Source organism: Emydura macquarii, unplaced genomic scaffold (genome assembly GCF_026122565.2).
Source record: "Emydura macquarii macquarii isolate MOO-44397 ecotype Brisbane River unplaced genomic scaffold, CSIRO-AGI_Emac_v2 contig_431, whole genome shotgun sequence".
Taxonomy (NCBI): Eukaryota; Metazoa; Chordata; order Testudines; family Chelidae; genus Emydura; species Emydura macquarii.
Genome location: NW_027130568.1, coordinates 237,839 through 257,718, shown reverse-complemented (window position 1 = coordinate 257,718; position 19,880 = coordinate 237,839). Strand labels below are relative to the sequence as shown.

General features: G+C 40.9%; 1 protein-coding gene across 8 annotated transcripts in view; it reads right to left on the bottom strand.

Annotated features, from left to right (window-relative positions):
• The window catches only part of LDLRAD4 (low density lipoprotein receptor class A domain containing 4), a 314,887-nt gene that overhangs the window by 58,902 nt on the left and 236,105 nt on the right, over window positions 1–19,880 (bottom strand). Inside the window, exons 1-2 of one of the 8 annotated variants that reach the window (XM_067537468.1) lie at window positions 1,795–1,821; window positions 905–1,073 (exon numbers count right to left, since the gene is read on the bottom strand). The exons of the other annotated variants lie outside the window; for them this stretch is intronic. The gene's annotated coding sequence lies outside the window, so the exon portion shown is untranslated. Of the gene's footprint in view, window positions 1–904; window positions 1,074–1,794; window positions 1,822–19,880 lie in introns of those variants that run through there. 8 annotated transcript variants of the gene reach the window in all.

The window sequence follows — 19,880 nt, the reverse complement described above, 5'->3', positions numbered from 1 at the left end:
TCATCAGCTAAAATCTCCAGAGAGAAATTTGACAGAAAGGAGTAAAATGATGAGGAGTAATATGAAAAAAATTAAAAAGGGATGTATGTTAAATAACAAGGAACATTTGCTGCCAGTGACAGGTATTAGATCAGTGTTTCCCAAGCTTTTGAAAGTTAACAATTATTCCCCTTTCCAGAAAATTAAACCAATCACCCCTTTCCCCAAAACACACACCCTGCCACTGGGGCTGTTAAAGGCCTCGCCATTGTATGGCATCACTGCACAGTAAATGCCAGTGATTGGCATGAAGATCTGAGCACCCAGGTTTGCCTAGCCAAGATTCCCACAGCAAAGCCTTAGCTGCACTTCTGTAGTCTCACAGTTTCTGCACTTATTCATGTGTATCTGGGAGGCATAGCCCACGGGTCTTTGCGCTGAGACTCTAGGATTTTTTTCCCAGTCAATTGTGGGAGAACTTGTCTGTCCTTCAGAGGCAATTATGGGAGGGGACTGGAGAAGTATCAGCACTCAAGTAATTTTGCCTGTGTCCTCACTGCAACATAGACAGGTTCCAGTCTGAATTACAACAGCCTCCGGCCTCTAACTCAGCTCTCCACCAGATAAGGTAGCTGGGGCTTAAAGAACCTCCAAACGTGGGTCAGAGGTTTTTTCATGAGTATGATGGGGAAGCTGGGCTAAAACCCGGGTAAGAACTTAGGGTAACTGTGCAGTGAAGACATACCCTTAACTTACACATCTTCCATGCCTCCCCACTAGTCCTTCATGCACCACATTGGAAACATCACGTAAGACAATGGAACCATCTCCCAGAGAATATGGTGAAAGCCATGTTTCTTGGACATTGAGGGGGGAGATGGTCAGAATGAAATGTATATATTTCTTTAAAAATGTATGTCCTTACCTATATTACTGGCAACATATCATTTAAAAAAATTAATTTATTTTCCACTGTGTGTGCTGCTTGTTTTCCTTTTCCCTTTCTCTCAGAACAGCAATGAAAATAGCCTAGTCAGTTTTCCTTTTCTTTGCTGGCACAGTTCCTGCTTCCACTGACATTACTGGCAAGACTCCTGTTGATTTTAATGAGAAGAAGATCAAGCCCAGTCCTGCAAAACTTACTCATACAACTACCTCAACTCCACCCTTCATTTTTGACATTGTTCCATATTTTAATATTTTAAAAATAAACAAAGACAAATTGGAACTAACTAGATGCGTGTCTAAGGGCTGGTCTACATTACAGAGTTTTGTAACACCAAACAGTGGAGGTGTACATACTGAAATCCTCCTCCCCTGATGTAACTCCCCTGCTATGCCAACATAATAAAACCACCTCAACGAGAGATGTAGGGCTTATGTCGGTGTAGTTATGGCTGTCATTCTTTTGACAAATTGACAAGAAAGCCGGGCAGCTAGAGCCCAGCTGCCCCCCCAGCTCCCCTGGAGAGCTGAGTGGCTGGACCCTGCTCCACTCTGGGAGTGGGGCGAGAAGCCCCAGGCAGTTTCTCCTGGCTCCCAGCAGGGAATGGGGGGGGGGAGAGAGAGTGTGTGTGTGTGTCGAGCGAGGGAGGGGCAGCACGCCGGGAACCTGTGGGGAAGCTGGGCTCACGCCAAGGAGCAGCCAGCAGAGCTGAGAGACCCGGCTCTCAGCTTCTTCCACTGCTCCTCTGAGTCTGTGGAAGCGCTCCTGGTGAGGACGTGCACCACCAACCCAAGCAGGGTAGTGTGGACATCAGCCACCACAGTACTTAATAAGATGGCTGTCAGTCGACCTAACACAGATCCACTTACCTTTGTAGGGTAGACAAGACCCTAAGCTTATCTTGTGATTTCGCTCTGTTGCAAGATGAACCCTCCCGTATCCATTCAAAATCTTTTGCTTAGCACCTATATTCCCACAGATCAGACAGATCAGACCATTTGATTATGGCTCCTAATGAAGGCAACATACTATTCAATTAGCTTGTTTGACTCCCTTGGCACTATGGACACAGTTTTGCAACCTTTACTCATGCAGCGGTAAGTTTTGCCAACACTCATGATTTTATCACAAACATCACATTTGCCATTTTTCTTAAAGCCCCAGCTCTTGGAATCATGTTATTTCTTTAAAATCTCAGCTTTCATTTAAAAACAAATAGTTTCTAGCCCTCATGGTCTCAGAGAAAAGCTTGAAAACATGTCCTCAGTATAGCCCAAAGGTTCCTGTGAATGCAGTTTTGATTCAAATGCTGAAAGAACAGATTTGCAGATAGAAACACATATCTATCTGTAAAAATATGAAAGAAAATAAAGGCCAGTTTGCTATGATATTTGATGCTTGTGAATCACAGATTCTTATACTTGATAAGAGAAAGGCGCTTCTCAGACTAACAATTAAAAAAACTACCTGTCACAGTACACTCTTTGGGGAGGAGAGAGGGACGTTATAGCGCCGTGGCTGAATTTGAACAACTGCCCTTAGCCTCAGGGCAGTTAGGTCTAATGGTTGGGGTCAATAAGATGGCCCTCCTATGGACAAATTCAATATGGCTGCCCTCCTCTGGCCATTAGGCCACGCAGGCAGCCCCACAGAGTCAATATGGCTGCTCTCCTTGTCATGGCCATATGGCCTAATGGCTAGAGACAATATGGTTGCCCTCGTCAGGGCGGTGTGGCCTAATGGCCAAAGTCAATACGGCTGCCCTCCTTAGCGGGGCTACGTGGCCCAATGGCCAGAGGGGGAATGGGTTACCTTCCAGGAGTGAGTGGCAGCTGGTGTAAAGGGACCTGGGCCCTCTCTGCTCCACTAGATCCCGACCCAGGGCCTTGTAGAGGCAAAAGCATTTGCCACTAGGTCAGCGGGGATCCGTCCTAAATATGTTGCCTTTGTCCTGGTTCCACAACTGGACCAATGTCCAGCTCCCCTGGGTTACTTCCTACCCTGTTTTCCAGTGTTGCTGTTCGCGGGTCACCTGGTCCTCTGGGGTTGCCGGCTTGTGACGCTCCCTGCAACTCCAGCCCCTCTCAGGCATCTGGAAGCAGCCAGGTATCCGCCAAAATCTCAGAGTGCTTGGCCTCCATGACCTGGGGCTCCAGCATTTCCCAAGAGAAAGCTTGCAATGTGCATCTTCTCTCGTTGGTGGTCAGCCCCGACTGAGCTGGGGCAGGCTCTCCCTTTTATATTAAGGCTCCAGTTGGAGCATGCCCATCAGTGGTGAGGAGATGTGGCTTCCTCTGCCCAGAATATGGGGTTAACCCTTTCTTGTTCAGTGTGGGGCTGGTACACCCTGTCACACTAACGAAGACGCTTTGGGAAGTATTATGAACTTATAATATAATATATATACATTCAAATACCTTAAAGCAACTTTTTGATTAACTTTTAGAAAACCCGAATTACTGACCATTTCAACTGGACATGTTACAAATAAATACGTAGTAGTGCTCTAGTTGTTGACCTCTGTAATTTGTACTGTTTCAGTATTTCCAACTAAAACAAAATGATACCTACCGGAAAAACATTCAGCTTGTATGATCTCAATATACAAAACAGCTCTACCCTTAGAGGAACTGAAATGGAAAACAAAGATTTCCTCCCCCCAATCTCCTTCAACCCCGTATGGAGAACAAAATATGCAACTTGGACAACTGCAGATGTTTACAGTCATTCCCTTTCTGTGCTGAAAAGAAGAGGTTTGTATTTGCAGAACGTGTGTGTGTGTGTGTGCGTATGTGTGCCACTGTCTGTATTGGCATAGTCTCTTCTCGTACTGTTGACAACAAACAGAGAAAAGAATGAGTCTCTCAGCGCAGCTGGGGTCAGCTTGTGCCATGAGACTCATATCTGGCGCTGGCACGGCCCAGCTGTGTGTGGAGCGGCTTGTGTCAATGCCATGACCCAGCTACTACAAATGGGAACTATTGCTCAGTGATACCAAGCTCTAGCAACAGGCTGTTGTGGCTGTAAATATGTAATCCCGTTTTGTCCCATCCCGCCTGGAACAGTGCCTGAATTAGAGAAGGTCCTGCTCTCAGACTGGCGCTGGCTGAGATGTTGATGCATCCCAGAATGTATGACTCTGTACGCTTCAGCTGCTTAGAATAACCTCTCACATAAAACAGCATCAGCTCAGATACACAATCTCTGCTTGGGATCATTAAAGTGAGAGCTTTTCCTTCCCCCTGCGAAAGAAATCCCAGTATCATTCACGTAGTTTTATGCACATTTCCCCTTTCTCCTCCTGCTGCCAATCTGATCACATGATCTCCACACGCACCCCCCCAGAGTGGCCTAGAAACAAATATGCTAACGAGAAATATTGACATGTATTTGTTCCTAAGGTTGTTTAGCAGCACTCTAAGCGTGATGGACCTCAGGGGTAGATTAGCCACCTCTAAAGAATTAAATCACCTCAAAAGGAAAGTATCATTTTACAATAGTTTAGTTCCTTTGGTGTGGTGGTTTGAAGGAAGATATTAAACAGCAGAATACTGAACAAAATCACGGGGCTTGGTATGCAAAATATGAGTACTTTCTTTCAAGACAGCTTAATCCGATACAACATCTTTGACTTTAGTTCCACTGGCTGCCCAAACAAGAAAGTGGGAAAGTCAGGTTTGGGAAGCCTACCATCCATTTTTATTTTCCGTCTGTTCCCTGGGTTTTCCTAGGATTTTCTTTAAACCTTTCTGTATTCTTTAGGGTAGAAAGTACAGAATAGGATCCTGAGACACAAGGAACAATGAAGGGACTGCAACAGAAAATATATTATTTACAGTGCTTGCAAGAACTTTCTCTGCCTGCCTATTAAAAATCAAAATTGCAAAACTAAGGACCGCATTTTTGTAAGAAAAACAAGCTATGATATTGTAAAAAAACCCATTCTGAACTATGTTAACCCCACAGGTTACAGGAGGACTAGTAAGAGAAGCCTGGAGGGCTGCCACCATAATGAAAGTAATAAGATGTTCTAGGCAATATGCCTCAGATTGGGGAAGGGAGGGGAAAGGGATGAGATAAAAGAACCAGAAGGACGCAGATCGGATGAATGTGTTATCAGGACTGGTTCCAAGTCACTACAGCTGCAGAATATTCTTGTGTATTAATAGTAAAACATGGACTTTTATCTAAGGTTTTGATACAGGCTAAGAAAAACCAAGAATGAGACACTTGAATTTACAATTAAAACTCTTTCCCAAGTGCATCTGAAGTCTGATCAAAAAGGTGGGGTGAGGGAGGAACTAAAGTAAAAACAGTAGAGAAACAAAATCTCTCAGGAAAGATGCCAAACTTTAGTTATTTTCCATGTCATGTGCAATTACATTCATGGACAAAATAGTGCAAAAGATTTTTTAAAAGAGTGTGGCAAAAACACCTATCTTGCTGAGTGCATACATACAAAAACCCCAGTTTAGAGGTTACAACTAATCTGCTATTTTGTATGCACACACACAAATCCGTGCTATTATCCCTCACCATTTCTTCCAATCTAAACATACATAGAAACAACAATCCAAGCTAGCAACCTAGCAATAAAATGTAACCCAATGTAGAGGAGCCATGAAATCTCAACATTCTACATCATGCCTGATATTTATAGAGTTGCCAGGTGTCCAGTTTTTGACCGGAAAGTCTGGTTGAAAAAGGAAACCTAGCAGTGACCAGACACCAAAAGTCCAGTTACCACAGGTGGGGGGAGGCACCAGGTCATCAACCCATGCCAGCCATGGATGTAGTTGGGGGGGGGCATTGCCCCAACTGCCCCCCAGCCCCAATTTCTACAAGCGCCGAGCACAGCATACTCTGCTCAGCCTATGGAGAGGGGGGAAGAGGGAGGGAGGCTCTGTCCTTCTCACACCCCTCTTCTTGGCTAAGGCTGGCAGCTCTGGGATGCAGCCTCCTGGATCTAGTGCCCGTCATTCTCCTCTTCTACATGGTGCTGGGTCCTGTTTCTATACAATGGTGAGTGCCCGTAGGGGGCAGGGCAAGGAGGTGGAGTGGGAAGAGAAAGAAGGATGGAATAGGGCCAGGGGGAAGAGAAGGGGATGGGAGTATGGGGGCAGGGGAGGGGCAGGAGACAGTGGGGAGAGGAAAGGGGATGGGGTGGGGAGAGGAAGGAAATGCGGACTTGGGGCTGGGGGAAAGAGACCCATCCAGGTTTTATCCTTACGGTCCGTTTTTTGGCTTCTGTGTCTGGGTGCCATTTAGGATTGCAGGGCGTCTGTTTTTTGGGACCTGGCAACCCTAAATGGCACCCGAACCAAAAACCCAGTTACTGCAAGGTAGGGGAGGCACCAGGTCATTAACCCATGCCAAACCCTGCTCAGCCGGGGCCACCTCCTACCTACAGGAAGTCTCCTTGAAACGATCCAGTGTGACCGGGGTGAGCAATGGGAGGCTTACAGGGGAGAGGCGGAGAAGAGGGCGGGGCCTTGGGAGAAGAGGCGGGGCAGGGCCTCAGGCATATGATTACCAGGATTTAGAAAGGTAGCAACCCTACCTGATAATAAGTAATTCTCTTCTAAAGATGGCCTGAAAACGATTTTTAGAACATTAGAACACTTCAGTTGCTTTTATTAAGATGTAGGAAAAAGACAAATGTTTATTTTCCCTCCTTTTTAAAAATTAAGTTCTTTTTTAACCTTCGAAATATCAGGAATGTCAAATCAGGCCTTCTCTGTTTTTCCTGAGGACATTTTTCATAGGGGTCACAGGGCATTATGAACTCTCACATCTTCAGGGATGCTGAAACTTTAACAAAGACAATTTTTCAACCAGATATTCATTAAACATTGGAATTAGAGAGGTGTTAAAAAAAAACCAGAAAACTAAACAGAAAACATTTCAACAGACTGACTAAAAACCCCTTCCCCTCTCACTTAGCTTTGAGTGATGTCATATATTCACTAGCATTCCAGTCACCAAAGAGTCTTCCAGGGTAGATAAGACCTGATTTTCTATTGCAAAAAACAAGCGGAAATCTCCTTCTCACTCCTCCTTTTTCTTTTTAAATATGAAAACCTTTCAGGCCTTCTATATATATATCTCCTTTGCAAGTCACCTTTAGGAGGATTTCTGCTTTGGATGTTTTGAGTGTCTATTTCATAAAGTCAAGACCATTCACAGGTCCATAGATACATATGATACATGAAGAATTTGCCTGCAAAACACCAACCATGTGATTCTGATTTTTCTTACAGTGATGTAAGTCAGAAATAACTTCACTGAAGTCAATGGAGCTTCTGTAAAAACAGTATAAAACCAGAATCAGGCCCCTGGTCACTACAAAAATAGGTCAGTGATGCAAGTTTGTGCAGTGACATTTTTCAAACATGCACAGACTATTTAGAAATAGGTAGCCTGAATATTAAACATACCCCTTAAAAGTTTCCTAATGCTATGCCCAGAACCAGCTCTTCATTATGTATGATGACTATTTCTTTCTTTCTTTCTTTCAAGACGCTAACACCACCCAACAGCATTAGTGAGAGCTCTCTATGTAAATCCAACAGGCATCAAAATCTGCTTATGGACTCAGTCAGCAAAAATACACCAGCCTGTATTTTAAAAAGTTCTATACCCTTTAGTGGGATTGTTAATGTGTTCTTAAACATATGCACACACAGAGAACAATAACAGGCCTTCAAACCACAGGTTTTACCCTCCATCCTTTCCCTAAAGATAAAAATGTGATTTACCAGAAAGAATTTACAAAAAAAATGTGCTGCTCTGGATGAGAAAGTACACTGTGAACTTCACGGCAGCCCCAAAATAGACTGAAAAGAGGAAATGGGTGGGGGTGAGTTTCTTTCTTCTTCTCACAAAGAACTTCGCCAGCCAATATAGATCAAGTAAAAACAGTCCTGACATGCAGTGCGACAGTTAGTGAAAATCCTCCCCTCTTTTCCCAGTCTGGTTTATTTTAAGATCACAGCACAGGAAACTTGGCAGCTATCCGTTTCCGAAAGTTGCCCCCGCCACTTCCACAAGTTCAGATCATTTGTAAGGGCACAGCTCAGAGCACAGACAATTTTGAGGGGAGAGAAGAGACACCATTTAGCTTATTTAAAACAAAATAAATTTAAGAGCATAATAAAACTAAGTTAGAAGTCATTGAAATAGTAAAGATATTCAGTTGTGGATGGATATTTTATTATGTTTTAAACATGTAACATTCACATTAGTTTGCCATTTGTTATCAGCACTGGGTGTATGAAATTGTGCATAAAGGAGAGAGACAGTTCGTACTTCAAACCAGAGGAGAGTGGGGTCTAGGAGAAATACTTCTGCTATGGATTTTTTTCCCTAACAGTTTTTTTAGAAAACCTAGCAAATTCCATTAGGGAAAAAAACAAACAAAAACAAAATTAAAAACACTATGTCAAGAGAATATTAAGTCTGCATGCTCAGACACTTGCCAGGAAATGACAACGTTATGGTTGCATTTGTAGCCTTAACTCTGGCCCCTTATGAGAATGAATTACAATACACTTTAATATTATGATCAAATAGGATTTCTCAAGTCATCATCATAAATGAATAAATATCATATCTTTACTTCTACAATCTTAGATACAAACATAGCATCATCCAGCAATGTGCACTACTTACTCTTTGTATGTCCGACAAACAGTATCCATAAAAGTAAATTGTATGAAAAAGTACGGAAGAAACTTTATTGTCAATTTACAACAGATTAAGATACAACAAACAGTAATAGTGAAAATTTGTGGCATATATAGCCCACATAAATTTGCAGCTAAATTAGCTTAACTGTACCCTAAGAAAGATGAACTACACATGTGGGTGCATGTAAATTAGCTTTGTAGTGTATTGTCTCATCCTCTGTATCACACCTAAGGAATGCTGTGGTGATGCTAGCAAACTAAATGTAGAAAATTTGGGTTCTAATAAAATTATCTCATCCTACAAGACAGCTAAGGGCATTTGTGGGTGCTCAGCATTTCACAAGCTTAAGTCAATAAAGGCCATTGAATCATTATTATAGTTAAACTAGTGCAAATAGAAAAGCATGGGGAAATATTTCAGAATACTATGGTTTACATATGAATGTAAAGTTTTAGAAAAAATTTGTAGGACACACTGTACAAAATTGGAAATAGTATTTGATTATATAATAGCAGTACCAGAATATCTCCATGCTAGAGGACAAATTTAGTTGTGCATACAACTTGAATGTTTCATTTCCTGACTTTGAGAAAGGTACTCTTTGTTCTGCATGGCCAATAAAGATCTCATAGTTCTTTTCATGTATGTGGGAGTTTGGTCTAGTTTTCTGACGAAACTTTTTCCTTTCTGTTCTTGATTGCTGTGCTATTGGGATGTACACTTGGAAGCTGCCTTCCACCCTAAAGGCAGTGCCATATGAAAGCACTTTGGGATACTTCAGGATGAAACTTGTTCTATACACGAAAATTATGATTATTTATCACTGACCTGCAGGGCTAACTTTAGGGGAAGAAAATGAGCTATTACCTTGTGCACCAAAATTCTGGAGGCCCAAAATGTGCCAAGTACTAACACCAGAGCCATTCTTCCGCTGAAGCATTTGTGTAACAACTTCCATTAATTTCACTGGGAGTTCTGTGTGAACATTGGTGGAATATGACAATTTACAGTCAATACGCCTATCTATCAGACATGGCCTGTCTCTAATCTACATTTGGACTAGGAATCTTGCTGGTGGGTTAGCAACACTTCACTAATATAAATAGCTTTTGCATAATTTCATCTAATCCTGATCAGAGCACAATACAGTGCAGAAAAAGCAGAAAGCACAGCAAAGACTGGTGGAAGTGACTAAAAAGAGACTGAAATACTGACTGCATATCAGATGTGAGAGATCCACGATCAGTATCATTAGACGGCCCACTGCAAACAGAGTACCACAGACTTATGGGTCGGCTCTGTATCAAAGATGCATGCTGTTTTTAGCTCAGGGACTAAAGCCTCTTTTGCATTGGCACTTGAACTGCTGCAGACATCTTCTATTTACTCTACACAACTTTATTCCCACTTTCAGCCTCTTGATATTATTCAGCTGCATCTGAGTCACCTTCATTTATTATCCTCAGCACCATGGGAAAACTCAATGAATTGGTTTAATAAACAAGTTAAGCAAATGAGAAGATTAGTCAGTATTGTGCTTTAGTTGCATGTGGGATGAGATTAAGTTGAAAGAAAGCTTATTGAAAAAAAGGTTTTAAAAAACTTGGTAACTTCAATAGCATATGTGTACTGAAACCATACCTATACTACATGGAAACCATACCATACTTAGGTCATTTTGGCTCCAGAGCACCCCCACTAACATCAGTGATGTGGTGGGAGAACTCACATTTATTTGTTGCCAGGTAACTTAAATGAAGACGACAAAACTGAAAACTGGCCACAATAGTTTAGGATGAAGAAACTGGAAGTGGTAAAGGCTAAAGAAGATGACTAGCTGAAATGATTAGCAATGGTAGGGGGAATGTGGTAGATATTCATTGATATCTCTGTACTCACTAGTAGATATCACTACTGCTAATTAAAGGAGTCTCAGATGTAATTTGCTAATGAATAAAATCAGGCTCCAATAAGACTCAGTTTTGGAGTTCAGGTAAGGCACAAGACAATCTCCTATTGTCAAACTTTTTGGCTTACACATGCTAAACTTTAACCATAAGCTTTTCCAGCTCAGACATGAAGCTTAGTAGGGATGAAAATACCAGATACTAGCTCTAGTTGACAGGCAGCATGGTCTGAAGGATAGGAAATAGGATTAGAAGCTGGGGGAGACTAGGAACAGATCCTGTCTCTGCCAGCAACCTTCTATATAGCCTTGCACAAGTCACTTCACCTCTGTGACCAGTTTTTCATTCAGTAAAATGGGAACAATGATATTTACCTCTCTTTGTAAAAATGCTTTAAGATCTATGCATGAAAAATGCTATATAAGAATTAATCATTATTATTAATCCTTAATTCACTAATCACATAAAATCTTATGAACAGAGACACACAGAACCAATTAACATGTTAAACTTTCATATCTTCACCATCAGTACTTTAACTTGCATCTCTGACAATAAACATCCAAGGAAATGAGAAGTAAAAGGATGGGGGAAAGAATCTGCCTCCTACAAAGTATGATTCTAATGCAGCTAAGCTAATAGTGAGAATGGCCTGGATATGAGCATCGAGCATTATCAAATGGGTTGAAGGACTGTAATCAAAGAGGAACGTATCCAGCTGTTGGGAAGTGTCCAGTGCAATACCAAGGATTAGAAATGAAGCCAGTCTTTTTATCATCCCGTAAAAGTTGATGATGCAGTCTGTAAAGTATAGTAAGAAGATGAGCAAGGTAGTTGTTTTGACCTTAAAATGTAACAATACTTCTACACACACACACACACACACAAAGCTGAAGACTTTTTTTTATAGTCCAGTGGCCCAACATTTTTACATAAAGCTGAGTATATAAAGCAGAAGGCAGAGCCCAAAGGGTCGAAACACCACTTTTAAATATGACAAATGAGGCAGAGATAGTATAGTCTCTCTTGAGTGGGTCTCTTCAGCCACAGCTGCAGCTGCCATAAAACCAACTGAGCAAAACTTTTTACCTCTCAGGGGTGTACCATGGTCTCTCAAGACCGAAGGATGCCTACTACTATAAAGCATATAACCCTATTATTATTATTTACTATTTGTATTACAGTAGCATATACAAGTCCCAACTAAAACCGAGGCCCTATTGTGCCAGGCCACTGGACAAACACATACCAAGAGACAATTCCTGCTTCATAGAGCTGACAGACTAAATACTTAAGGCAGACAAAGGCACTCGGCAGCTTCAGTTAAGAGTTATTTCAAGGGTGGAAGGGGAAGCAGGTACAGAGAGGTGAAGTGATTCTTCCAAGCTCAGTTGCTAAGCTGGAAATAGAATCCATGTGTCCTGAGTCCAGGCCCCTGTGCGCATGGCAATAATGCCCTCATGGCTGCCTGGATTTGTACCTTGTTATCACTTAATTTTTTCAAAGTGGTGATAGTCAATATTTCAATATGATGGCCACATTTTCAAAGGTGCTCAACAACAACTAAAATTTTGTCCAGATTTTCAAAAGAACACAGCTCCCATTTAGGAATTAAGTGGCCAGATTTTCAGAAGTGCTTAAGTAGCTCCTATTGTTTTCAATACTACGTGGGAATCAGGCCCACTTAATAAGGTGTCTAAATTGAAGCTGTCTGCCCTAGATGAAAATGTGGCCCCCAATATATAAAACTTTGGAGAGTACTCACACGTGCTAAAAATTAGGAGAAATGAATGTCTTTTGGATTTTTCACTTTGGTTAGGAAAAAAAAGAACAGGCTCAAAACGGTTTTAATTTAGTTAATTTAATAATAAGTAAAAGTTGGAAGACAACACATGAATCCTCTGTGAAGTACAGAAAAAAGGCCCCTTCACAAGAAACTACAACCTGGTCACACATTTTGTCATCTCTTAACTTAAGCTGCTGAGTGCCTACTATTAACTTTTAATTTGCATGCTTGATTGAGCCATGCTTAGATATGTCCGATCACATTTTACTAGGCATGTATTTGAATGTTTTTAAAGAAGAAAAATCTCTAAAGGAGTAATGGCCTGACTTTCCAGAGTCCTGAGCATCTCTATTTCTTGCTAACTTCTCTGGGAATAGTGGGTGCTCAGCAGCTCTGACAATCAGGCCATGTTTGTATTAAGAGCTGCGCTGACATTCATGGATAATAAGATCCTCTGCTCAAGTACAGACGTCAAAACTAGGCCACAATCAGCTAACTGGCTTTTAAACGCAACCTGCCCTGTCTACACTGGTCAAACATCCTATTTAAAACTGGGCTAATTAAACATGCTAGCTAACATTAAAACACAACCTATTTTTCTAGTCTAGACATGCCCTAAGGGAGACGGTTCCACAGAGGCCGCTGACTCCTCCATAGCTGGAGAGAGGCTGTTTAGGAGTGGGTAGGCAGCATTACAACGGATGGTCAATTAACCCTTTGCCCCACCTCAGCCCCCAGAATACATAGGCATGAGCTATAAAGGCCCCTGTCTCCCAGGGAAATGCACTTGGGGGGGCAGCAAGAGCTGCAGGACAGGGGAAGCAGGAACTCAGGATAACTGCAGACCCACAAGAGGTTGTCAGAACCTTTAACCAAACCATATGAAAAAGTACTATGGGCAGATAGTTGGCGGCTGGAGGGAAGAAAGGTTTGATGCTAATTGGGTAGTGAAACAGTTAAAACCAAATAAATCATCTGCAGAGTGGGCAGGATGGAAGAGGGGCGTGTTGAGCCAGCAAAGATGAAAATGTAATGAACAAATATATGTACTAGTGGCATTTGGCTTACATGTTGTCTGCCTGTAACAACCTATAAGCAAATATACAGTCTGATTGTCTCGTCTATTTAGATTTTAAGCTCTTCAGAAGAGGGACTGTGTCTTCCTAAATGATTGTAAAATGCCTAGTACAGTGGGGTCCTCCGTCCACTTTGGAACCTGTGGGTGCTACCAGAATAACACCAACTATTAATTATTAATTTAGTGTTTAAGCAAAGCTTGAAAGAGCTTTTGGCGATTTGGGGGTGGAGGGGAAGAGACAGGAACATTAATCTGTCTTAAATATACACAGGAGAATCATAAAGGGGTCACAGTGACTCTCTCTTTCGTTATGGCCAGATAGGAGGAGTGGGTCCCCAAACCTTTTTGCTCCTTTAATATGAGGTTATGGTATAAAAAATGTTTAGAACCCCTGATCTAAATTACCCATAGATTAATCAATGGCATCATGTAGAAGGCCTACATTTTTTGCAGGGAACGAAATTCTAACACTTATGCAATAAAAAAAAATATATTTCTGTGATGCACCATATACCTAGGGGGCTTAGGTTTTTACAGATCTGCTGATGATAAACATTATATAAGAAAGGTAGGTACTATTAGTGTATGTATACACACATGCACACCCAGACACCCCTTCATAGCCACTTACTTTTAATTGCCTTCCACTACAGTGGCACCTATTGGTCAACAAGAGTTAATACAATAAAAAACTTTGTCCGCAAGAGCCCTGACTTGCCCTTCATTGAGCTTGAGTTTCTTTTTCTGGAAGCATTACAACAAGCCTTGAATAGACAGGAGTTGTATGACGTGAAAACAAAACTTGGTGATGGTTGTTAAGGGAGTAACAACAGTGCAATCAACAGACCATTATATGTATAGGGAAGTTTGATTCAGCTGATTTTTTTAGATGCACTATTATATCAGCAATCAGCATTAGCTACAGAATACTGAACTATCTGGATCTTTTTAATATACAGATGTAAGCCTGTCTGCAGGCCTTTAGTTTCTCCCTATAAAGCTAATGATTATAGACTACTTTTTGAACAGCATGAACATAATACTTGGATTCAGAGGGCCTGATTTTCATTTACACTATGGATCCTTTACATCACTAATTTACAATCACTTCACAGCCCATATACACTGCCAGAGCACAATACAGAGGATTTTAGTAAATGGGAATCAGGCCCAAAGTGTCTAAACAGGAAATTAAACCTAATTGCCAATATGTATTTGACATTTTTTTTCCTTCATGTTCTCCTGCTACCTACCCCCAATCCAGATTCACCATGGCTGGCACCAGGTGAAGTCTGTACTAACAACTAGGGCAGTCTGGAAAACAAGAATTCCGTTTCACAAAAAAATTTGAGGGGTTGCCATTTATTTTTGTTCTTATGCAGAATGAAACTCACACCTTTCAAAATTTGTCAGGGGTGAGAGAGAGAGGCTCCCGCCCAGAACTACCAATAGCCAGTGTTTAGGACACTCCCTGGGATGTGGAAGACACAGCTTCAAGTTCCTCCGAATCAGGCAGAGGAGGGACTTGAACCCAGTTATCCCACAGCCCCCTAGAGTCAGTCAGTCAGTCTCTCTCTCTCAATCTTTCCTCTTGAAACTGTTCCACTTTGTATACATAACTGAATATTCATGGGGTGGAGAGGTATGGAGGTAGGGGAGAGAGACATTAGACTCTATAGCCCAGTGGTTGGGATACTCACCTGAGAAGTGGGCGACCCAGAGTCAAGTCCCTGGTCCAAATCAGGGAGAGCATGGACTTGAACCTGTCTCCCCCATATTTGGGAGTGCCATGGGGGTATTGGCTATTCTGGGGTGAGTCAGTCTCTCTCTCTCTCTCTGACAAGAAATTCCATCCTGGAACTGAGAAAGTTTAGTCCAAACCAATACATTACTGCAAAAAGTTTCAGTTTTAACAAATCAGCACTTTCTGATGAAAAATGTTGCATTGAAAAATTCTCAATCAGCTCTACCAGCACCAGGATGCACAGCAAGGAGTTATGCAAAAGCTGCATACGAGACCTACCAGCAGAGGATGCAGCAGTGATGTAGTGAATCAGCACAACCTCAGGGCACACTGACCACACCCTTTCCCAATTAGGCTATGCTGGTTGCTTGTAAGCCCTCAACTGGAGTGAAGGTAGGATGATCCCTTTGGGCTCAGGAGCCTTGCTCCAGGGTGCATGCTGACAGAAATTAGCTCAGTACCTGTTTGAAACAGGCTATTCTGTTCAGATTTAGAGATACAAATATCTACACCGTGACAGCTATTGTGGAGACTCTGGACAAACTCCACCTAGGTGACCGTGGACTCATCAAGAATGCAAGAGAAAGCTCAGCTATTCTCCTTACCTCCACACATACTACAAAATAAGAAAGATTTAGAATCCAATTCTCACAAAAGCTAATTTGCTAAACTTGAGCAAAAACCTTGACAATCAAAACTTTTGTTCTCATCAAGCAGTTGCAATAATCTCCTTAGCGGCTGTGGAACGGCCCTGAGTCAACCATATCCGCACATTTCTCTTGTTAAAAAGAAAAAGAATTAGAACATTTATTACACTTTTAGAAGAGCAAGAGATTGGATACCATTAAAAAGAATGATATTTCAACGCAAATGTAAATTTCCCCGATGCATACACAGCATAAAGACAATATCATTGCAGAGAAGGTATCTGCTTTCAAGGGGATTTGCATTCTCACTGAAAGCTGGACCACGTCCAGAGCAACTAGAGGATAACCACCCTCTAACCTCCCTGTGGAGACTTACAGAGACAAGACTGAAGCAGTATCGTTTCTGACAGAAATTAAATCCCAGCTACCGCACAGCTGGGAACACTACAGGCAAGAAGGAAAAAGAAAGGAGGGAATAGGAATTAAATAATTCTGTAGAACTCACTTAATAGAATACTTGGTCAAAGGACCTGATAAGGGAGCACATTTTATATTTACCAAACAAATACAGAAATGAAGATCTGCTAAAAGGCACTGTCCTACTAAATTAAAATATACTCCCAGTGTGGCAAAGAGGGAAATAAAAACATTAGAGGGCTGACCAGTTAAAAGCAGCAGTTCAGTTAACTACTCTGTTTAACCAAACTAAATAATATACCCAGTCCAACCGCTCAGAAAGCCATGGAAACCTTTCAAATGCATTTCTATAGTTCAAATTCTAGCACCACCATTTTAGTGCACAGCCTGAAACACAAAGCAATATAAATACAAAGATTCAAAGGTGCCATAGATGATCTAAAAAAATAAAGTATCTTTTCACATTACACATCCTAAAAGCTCATTAAACATTAAGATATCACCTTTTAGCCTTTCTGGCCATGTACAAAGTACACAACCACTATCTTTTAATTGAATGATCCATGAATATTTGCAAGAGAATTAATTTCTTAGAGCCAGTGGGAGTTAGATCACCCCTAAAGTATCTGAGTTTGGTTTGTACAGAAACCTGAAGGGATGCCCAGCCAGGCAGTGGAACCCCTCTGTAAGGGTATGTCTAGATTATGACAAAAGATGGCTTTTTAAAATGAATTAGCTAACATGTTTTAACTATAGTTCTGCCAATCTCAAATGTTTTAAAAGTCCTGGAGACAGGCCCCTTCTGTAACTCTGAGGGCTAGAGCTCGCATGAACAGCCATGTTTGGAATCCACATGGGGACCATCACTCGAAGAAGAACTTACCTTTTTTTTTTTTTTTTAATAAACGAAAGCTGAGAGATTCTCATGCAATCATTTGACTCTAGAAGTTCAAAAAACACAAATTACCCTGAAACTTGCAATAAAATCACAAAAGTTGGCAGCACTGCAAACTATCACTTCTTTAAATCCTAGCATAGACACAGGCAAATTGTATTTTAATATTTTAATTTTAATATGGCTGGTCCATAAGAACCCTAAGTTACCGAAGGAGGTTCACTTCAACTAGTTAACATGTCAAATACAAGTTGCCCTGTCTGTGTTAGAGGTTTTAAATGTTTTTAAAACACCTTTATCCTAATATAGACACAAACTATGGGGGCTGCAGATGGCCCCGTCAGCAGCACAGGTCTTGGGAAAAGAAGCAAGGGGCCTGGAGAAAGCATTAAGGAATCCCCCAGAGTTTGGGGTCTGAATCCACAGCCTGTTCTGTGTAGGGGCAAACTTCATGGAGGAAGGCAGAGAGAAATTTTTGAGGAAAACTCTGTAAAGCCCTTTCCCATGGATTTTTCTATAGGTAGAGCAATCTGGTGCACTGCTTGTCCAGTATGGATGGGAGTCACCACTGAAGAATCAAGGTGACTTGAGGGCATGAAGTGGTCTCCACAAAGATGTGTCATTGCTTGATGCTGAAATTTCAGTAGTTTGTAACACAATGGCAAGGAGGCATGTTTTAATTAATTTATAACCCCCTCACCGGCAGGCTTGTCTTGGCCCCATCTCAGAGCTGTATTTTTTTTTATCAGGATCTTCAACCTCACTTCAGATCTAGAATAACTCCCAACACAAAACAATAAATGTTTCTCTCAAATATTTCAAGTGTTGCACAGGAAGGATGCACATGAGTAATTATTATGATTTGCAGTAATCATTGCGTGCCTCTGGAAACAGGACACCAAGGTGCCCTCTCCTCCTGGGAAACAGACACAGAGTATTCAACCAAGTCTTAACAAATCTACCTTCCCTGAGGGAAGGCAACTCCTTCTTTGGATTATTAAGGGAGAGAGGGGTACCCTACTGGGTGTCTCAATTGAAGTCTAGACATTGATTTGCTGCAGAAGTCCGTTTCAAACAATAATGCTAGACTGCAAATCTCCAATTCATCTGATGCTGCATTCAACAGGTCATTGAACATAGAGATGGTTCATCAGAGGTAATTTAGACAAAATTTAAAAGGAAAGAAAGAAAGAGACAGTGAAATGAGAGGGATGACTAAGGGCTGATTTGGGTGATTTGCTGCTGTCTGATTTTAGGATTGACTAATTAAAAACAATGAAAGTTAAGTAGGTCTCCAGAGGCTATTAAAAGTTTTCTTGAGCACTAACATTCTAAATAATGTTATAACAGAAAAATTATTACTCAGGGCAGTCGAATAACATTTTTTCACCTAAATAACTGTTCAGAAGGGTAAGTCCTGACCCAGTGAAGGATGCAGCGAGCTTGACTTTCATTATGACATAAGAAAGTATGGAGATTTTCTGAAATACTTTACATTTATATATATGGGCCATTTTTCTATCTGTGGCTTCTAAACATTCACTCACAAATACCCAGCAGTTATTTATGCAAATCAGAAATGGGGTGACTGAATACCTCATTTGCACGCGTGTGCACACACACAAGGGACTGCTGGAAAATTTGGTCCATTATACCTGCATGCACTAAAACACGTGTAAATACAAGTATTTTGCCAATTTGGGGCTCCATGCTATAAAATGCTGAGCATTCTCAACTCCTATTGAAATTAATGGGCATTGAGGACGCTCAGTACTCTGCAGAACTGAGCCTTCTTACATATAAGTGTGCATGCAAGTGTGCACAAATGCACATACAAAAATTTTAAAGAAAATTTAGCTGGTTGGTTATAAATTCCATTTTCACTGAAATTATGCTCTGTGGGCTGACATTCCCATGTATTTTTGGTTGTGGCTCAAACATAAAATAAATGAATATTTAAAACTCAGACAATTTATTTTTAAAATGTTCTAATTAATCCTTATACATTAAGAATTCACATTTTTATAAAGACAGACAGTCATTCATTATAGTTACTATTGTGTGCTGGCATGTGGTCCCCAAAGAAGCTTTGTCTATTTATAACCCAGTCACCAAAAACTTGCCAATAAGTATTTTAGTTTAAAAAAAAAAATCTAAATCCTGTGGTCATGACTCTCAGTAAAGCATTATTGTATTTTTAAAATGCAAAAATATGTTTAAAGGCTTGAGTAGAACTACTTTAAGAATTACTGCGTCCCTTAAAATCTCTTCTCACGTTTTCAGATGTCTGCCTTTCATTCTCTCTGACTGAAATGTCTAGACTGCCAAATTATGTACTGACCTGTCATGAACAAACCAATCTTTCTGCAGATAATGTTAAACACACACACACACACTTTCAACATGTTCCAAGTAGGAGACCTTTTTTTATGCATGAAAATATTGATGTTGCTAAGTGATACATAGGTGGTCACTAGCTATAAGTCTTTGTGTTTGTTTATTTCTGTCTGTGTCTCCCTTGTAAACAATGCAGTGGTGTTGCAGAGTTGCATGGATTCTGCTAGTTTAAAATAGCAAAGGGAACCAACTTACTATGACTATAATATCAACCTATTACCTTTCTTCTATTTTTCCACAAGGAATCAAAAGAAAAAATATATAAGAGAAACTCTAAATACAGACTATACTGAAAAACTCCATCGCTACATATTATTCTTGCTTTTGTTTAATAATAAAAAGCAAACATATTTTTAAAGAACTCTGTACATTTTCAACACATTTAAAATTGGATT